We start from the raw sequence: 6,000 nt of genomic DNA on the forward strand, positions 1-6,000 counted from the left end.
AGGCCCCTCAGGTTGGAGGGAAAAGAATGCTTTTTCAGCTGCTTCTTTTACTTTTTCGAGTGTTCCTACAGGAATTGTGGTAGCTTGGATTGAGGGTAAAGACCATTGGCCCTCGCCAGAGAGGTGCTCAATGTTAATAGGCATGCCATTATTGTCCTTCGCTGTGTTTGGATCAGCATGCAAGCCTGGGAGAACGTCTTTTAGCAGTTGTTTCCATGCTAATTCCCATATTTTGAATTCCGTGGAGGTAATGAGACATGAAAAAAGCTGTTTTAAATCATGTGGGACTACTACAGTCCTACTCAGTTCAGAATTTAAAAGGCCACAGAAATATGGACTGTGTGGACCATATTCTTGATGAGATTTACAGATCTCTTTAATCAATTGTCATCCAAAAGAGTTCCAATTAGCAGTTGGGGCTGCACCCCCTTGTGCTGCAGGCTGAAACGTAACAGGAGCAAATGACAAGGTGGGACCCTGCATTGGGTCTGAGGTTCCCTGCTCTGTATCCCTTGAATCGGAAGTATTGGGATAACAGATACAGGTTTGGGGACAGGCAGTGGGTGTGTCCCCACCATGGGAATCCGGGGAAGGGGCGGGGATGCAATGGGCACAGGGGGCGGAGACAGGGGGCTGGCAGAGGCAGGGATGCCTGGTGACATCATGTCAGCAGACACCTCCTGGGAGGAGTAGAGAGGTGGAGCTGAGGGTACTGCAGGAAAGGGAGGGGGAGGGGGGAAGGTATCAAGAGGAGCAGGAAGGGAGAGGGATGGGGATGGAATTTTGGGAAGCTTAAGAGGATCTTGGTAAGAAGAAGACCAGGTTTGGGATGATGCCATGTGGCATCCTCCGTCTTGTGGACCCCCTAGGGACTGGGGGCCATTTTGGGCATCACTGCTCTCTGAAAAGCTGACACATGCTCTGGGTTTCAGAGCAGGGGAGACAGGGGTTTGGGAAAGGTTCCACGCAGCTTGGCCAGGACGTTGTGGACAGGGCAACTCAGGCACTTTAACGAACTCTGGGAGTCAACGTCCCAACGAGTGTGCTTTAAAATACCAAGTTTTGGGGTAAGAGGTTTAGGGGTTTTAGAGCTTGGAGAGGGAGAAACAGGGAGAGCAGAGGTACATGGCTTGACATTTGGCTTTTTCTCCAATTCCTTTTGTTTGAGCAAGGCTGTTCAAATCTGTAAACTCCAGAACACAAATTTAGCTGAAGATGTGTTCCCACATTGTCCTAAGGTTATCAGTTCATTCCCTACTTTGTCCCAAAATTGAATATTGTAGATTTCTTCAAGGGAGATTTTTGGGAAGTGTAGAAAAAGCCATCTTATAAACTGTTTCAATTTTCCTTTAGAGGACTTCACATTACCACTGACTAAAATACTAACAATATGATAATACATTCCTTTTTGTACAATGCTGACTTTCGAGCCCATGTTAGATGTAAAAGGCAAAGTACAAAATCCCACCTGACCAAAAACAAAGCCAAAATCAGCTACCGATTTCTAAAAAAACCACAGATAGGAAAGCAGTAATGACCAGACAAAAGCTTTACAATGCAGCTGTATATACTGCTTTTAAAATTGCCAGGCGGCAGCAGCAGGACACGCCCTGCCAAGCTGAGGAGGAGAGCAGCCTCCCCTGCCCAAGAAGGCAGCCCCTCCCAGTGCTGAGAGAGAGCAGCCTCCCCTGCACCACATGGCAAGACGAAACCAGGGCTGGCCCGTGCCACGTGTACAGAGCACCCTCCGGTCACATGGAGAGAGCCCTCCTCCCCTGCAAAGAGAGAGAGCAGACCCCCTGCTCTGAGAGAGCTCCCCCCCACCGAGAGAGCCGAGCACGCTGCGCTGCCGAGCCGGGGGGAAGGGCAGGGAGAGCATCCCCGCTCCAGCACTGGTGCTGCGAATTCCAAAAGATGGCGAAACATGCTGCAGAGAGCTAAAGCCTAGAACGCAATGGTTTCCTTCTGTGGGGCTGCGCAGCCTAAAAGAGGAGCAAAAAAGGAACAGGACTCACGGCAGAGCCTGTTTTTTGAGCTTCTACTCCACCAAGGAGCAGAGATACTTACCTGAAATGGAAGCTATTGCTGGCCAGGTCCAGCCAGGCAGGTCTCCTCACCAGTATAGGACCCCCCTGGGCCAGGGAGGCTCTCCTATTCTCCCTTGGAAAAATCAGCTTACCAGAAAGGAGCTTCATTTTCCAAAGGTGCCGAACAGTCCACAAAATTTTTTGTGGGTTATTCATAAAGTCTCTGATGAGAGCAATGCAGTCACAGCTCTTCAGCTGGGTGCACGGCTGCCGAAGTCTTTCTGAGGTACTGAGATTCCTTCTTGGGGCTGTAGAGTCACTCTGCCCACGGTTGGGCACCAAAATATTGGAATAAATCCCAATATTACCAGGTAGATTGTGCCTAGGCTCATCTGACCCTTGCTGTTGGGTCAAAGGCAGCAACTGTGGTGTTTCACCTCAGAGACACCTTTGGCTGGCTGGGTGTGGCAGCTGGACACTGAACCAGTCCAGGCTTGTAGAAACTCAGTTTACCTCAGGTGGAAGGCTTCAGGCTAAGGTGAAGAGGAAAAGGAGACGGATTCTGTCGGAGGGTTAATATCCAGAGTTTATTCCACGGTTACAGACATCTGAATCTTGCTAACAGCTCCAACAGAATGCTGAGCACATGGTTCTGGCTCAATTTAAGCCCAGGGACAGGGGGAGGGAAGGGACAGGTGAGTCACCAACCAGGTGGGAGGGGGAGGGCCTCAGGGAACAAGGGACACATAGACAGGCCAATGACCCTGGCCTGAAGAGCATCCTTTGAACTTGACCAAACCACATGAGGCCCTGCTGGAATGTTAAGCCTGATTGACAGAACTCACTCAGCAATGGGGTGAGGGGGAAGGGAGAGAGGTATTGCCACACCTGGGAAGGGACGGGGAAGTTTAAAACAGGAAATTGCAACACACTGCAACAGGTAACAATGTCTTTCCACTCATCAGCAGCCCAAATTGGTTTTCCTCTACACTGCCAGCTGAACTCTTTCCACCTCTCCCGCCATCTCCACAGAGCATTGACTACCATCCATGAGTCAGTGTAGAGGTAGAGCTTTGGCCACTTCTCTCTTTCTGCAATGTCCAGGGCCAGCTGAACAGCTTTGAGTTCTGCAAGTTGACTTGATTCACCTTCTCCTTCAGTAGCTTGTGCATCCTGTCGTGTGGGGCTCCATATGGCTGCTTTCCACTTCCGGTTCATCCCTACCATGTGACAGGAACTCAGTGAAAAGAGCGTAGCATGTTTCCTCTGTGGCAGTTGGTTATATGGAGGAGCTTCTTCAGCCCGTGTCCCTGGTTTCTGTTCTTCATCTGTGACACAAAAATTTTCACCTTCGGGCTGATTTGTAATTATCCCAGGGCGATTCAGTTTACCTATATGGGTGTGCTGGGTGATAGGAGCAATCCACTTGCTCCATGTGGCACATGGTGAATGGAAGGAACCGTGCCTTTGAACATCCACTCCAGCACCGGTAATCGGGGTGCCAGGAGGGGTTGTGCTTCTGTATCAATCACCTCTGAGGTGGCTTGGACTCCTTCATAGGCAGCCAAGATTTCTTTCTCTGTTGGAGTGTAATTGGTTTCAGAGCCTCTGTAGCTTCGACTCCAAAATCCTAGTGGTCAACCCCGAGTCTCCCCAGGCACCTTCTGCCAAAGGCTCCAGGACAAGCCATGGTTCCCAGCTGCAGAGTAGAGCATGTTCTTAACATCTGGTCCCGTCCTGACCAGGCCAAGGGCTACTGCATGAGTTATTTCCTGTTTGATCCGGGCAAAGGCTTGTTGCTGCTCGGGGCCCCACTGGAAATTGTTCTTCTCGTGGGTGACCAGGTAAAGAGGGCTCACGATCTGACTGTACTCAGGAATGTGCATTCTCCAAAAGCCTATGGCACCTAGGAAAGCTTGTGTCTCCTTCTTATTGCTTGGTGGAGACATAGCTGTGATCTTCTTGATGACATCTGTAGGAATCTGACGCTGTCCATCTTGCAACTTTACTCCTAGGAGCTGGTCCTTTTACTTTGCTCTTTTAAGCTGGCAAAACCAGCTCCCAGGAGGATTTGGATGATTTTCTCTCTTTTCTCAAACACTTCCGTGGCTGTGTTCCCCCACACAATGATGTCATCAATATACTAGGTGTTCTGGAGCCTTACCCTTTTCCAGTGCAGTCTGGATCAGTCCATGGCAGATGGAGGACTGTGGTTCCACCCCTGGGGCAGTCGGTTCCGGGCATACCGCACTCCCCTCCACATGAAAGCAAACTGAGGCCTGCATTCTGCTGCCAGAGGAATGGAGAAAAATGCATTGGCAATGTCTATAGTGGCGTACCACTTCGCTGCCTTGGACTCCAGCTCATACTGGAGTTCTAAGATGTCTGGCACAGCAGTGCTCAGTGGTGGAGTCACTTAATTCAATGCACAGTCACAGTCCACAGTCCACAATAGTCAATCTCCATTCAATGCACAGTCCATAGTCAACCTCCATTCTTCTTCAGATTTACGCACAGGCCAAATGAGGCTGTTGAAGGGTGAGTGGGTTTTGCTGGCCACCCCTTGGCTCTCCAGCTCTCGGATCATCTTATCGATGGAAACCACAGCATCTCGAGTGGTTCTATACTGTCGACGATGCACTGTGGAGGTGGCAATTTGTACTGTTGCTCTTCTCCCTTCAGAAGTCCTACTGCAGATGGATTTTTGGACACTCCAGGCAAGGTGTTCAATTGCTGGATGCCCTCTGTCACTACAGCTGCTATCTCAAATGCCCACCTGAGTCCCTTTGGGTCTTTGAAAGACCCTCTTTGGAGATAATCTATGCCCAAAATACATGGGGCTTCTGGGCCAGTTACAATAGGATGTTTCTTCCACTCATTTCCAGTCAGGCTCACATCAGCTTCTACCAAAGTGAAATCCTGTGATCCCCCTGTCATACCAGCAATAGAAACAGACTCTGTCCCCACATTAATGTGGGGATTATTGTGCGTTGTGCACCAGTATCTACCAAAGCTTTATATTCTTGTGGTTCTGATGTGCCAGGCCAACAAACCCACACGGTCCAGAAAACACGGCTTTCCCTGGCCTCTACTTGGCCAGAGGCAGGGCCCCTCTAAGCCTGCTTGTCCTTCTTTCCCTTGGACATATGTCTTGCACGTTTCTTCAAGGGGATCGGACATGTCATCATTATCATACCTGGCAGTTCAGCTACGGGCAACTGGAGCTGCTTTCCTTTTGGTGGAACTTCCTCTCCGAACCCTGTCTTCCTTCAATTCATGCATCCGTTGTGCCAGAGCACAGTAGGTTTTCCATCCCATCTCCTCATGTTTTCTCCACAATCACGCAGGAAGAACCACAGCTCAGCTCATGGGGTGTACCTTCTCTATCCATCTGGGGAACATTTGCCTTGGATACCAGAACCTCTGATCTGTACTGCTGAGATTTGGAGAAGGTCTTTAATCTTCTCTCTGAGCTTCTTATGATTCTCCTCTATCTTGTCCTCTAATTTCTGCAGACGTGTTTCCACCTCTGCAATTCTGGCATGTGTTGGGCCATGTACTGCATCTGTATATGCTCAGAGCTTTTTGCCATATCAAGCACAGTCTCATCCCTCTTCATTATGGCTAAAGCAGAAGCATATTTGTGTGGCCCAAGTCGTACAAGTTTCTGCCACATCACCGACGTGCATGGTACCAAGTCTGGATTCCTAGTTGTTATGTCATCTGAGAAGTTAATTTTTGCCACTGCCATTTCTCTCAGGCATTGGATCCCTTGTTCTATGGTCTTCCACTGAGTTTGCTGCATATAAAGATCATTTGCACACAGCTATCTTTGCGCTACACTTTCCAAGACCCGTACCCAGAGATTGTGTGGATTAGCCCCCCTCATCATTTCTTGGTCGCTGACAGGACTATGTGACAAGGATCCCAAATGCCTCCCTTCAGTGCCATCCAGAATTGTAGCCTCACCTGC

Source organism: Zonotrichia albicollis, chromosome 16 (genome assembly GCF_047830755.1).
Source record: "Zonotrichia albicollis isolate bZonAlb1 chromosome 16, bZonAlb1.hap1, whole genome shotgun sequence".
Lineage (NCBI taxonomy): Eukaryota > Metazoa > Chordata > Aves > Passeriformes > Passerellidae > Zonotrichia > Zonotrichia albicollis.